The 237-nt window shown below is 25.7% G+C and overlaps 1 protein-coding gene across 1 annotated transcript in view; it reads right to left on the bottom strand.

Moving 5' to 3' along the window:
* The window catches only part of LOC119587056 (mRNA turnover protein 4 homolog), a gene marked incomplete at its 3' end in the record, with an annotated part of 16,331 nt that overhangs the window by 9,685 nt on the left and 6,409 nt on the right, over positions 1-237 (bottom strand).

Below are 237 nucleotides of genomic sequence, written 5' to 3'. Positions count from 1 at the left end.
AAACATTCCGTAATATTTTATCTTACTACTATAAAAAATTATTTTTCATTGCTCCACCTCAATAACTACTATTACTAAGTATAAGAGAATTCTTTTTTAAAACTTATTTTGTGTCGAAGAAAACTTTGTGTTGTGGTTATATTGAGAAAAATTAATCACATGCAATTGGTTACCTCCTATCAACTCTCTGCAAGAAATTTAATTTTCAGTATTGGACAATATTTTTATGACATTATG

Source organism: Penaeus monodon, chromosome 22, assembly GCF_015228065.2.
Source record: "Penaeus monodon isolate SGIC_2016 chromosome 22, NSTDA_Pmon_1, whole genome shotgun sequence".
Classification (NCBI taxonomy): domain Eukaryota; kingdom Metazoa; phylum Arthropoda; class Malacostraca; order Decapoda; family Penaeidae; genus Penaeus; species Penaeus monodon.
The sequence above is the reverse complement of the archived record's forward strand: the minus strand, read 5'-3'. Positions and strand labels throughout refer to the sequence as shown.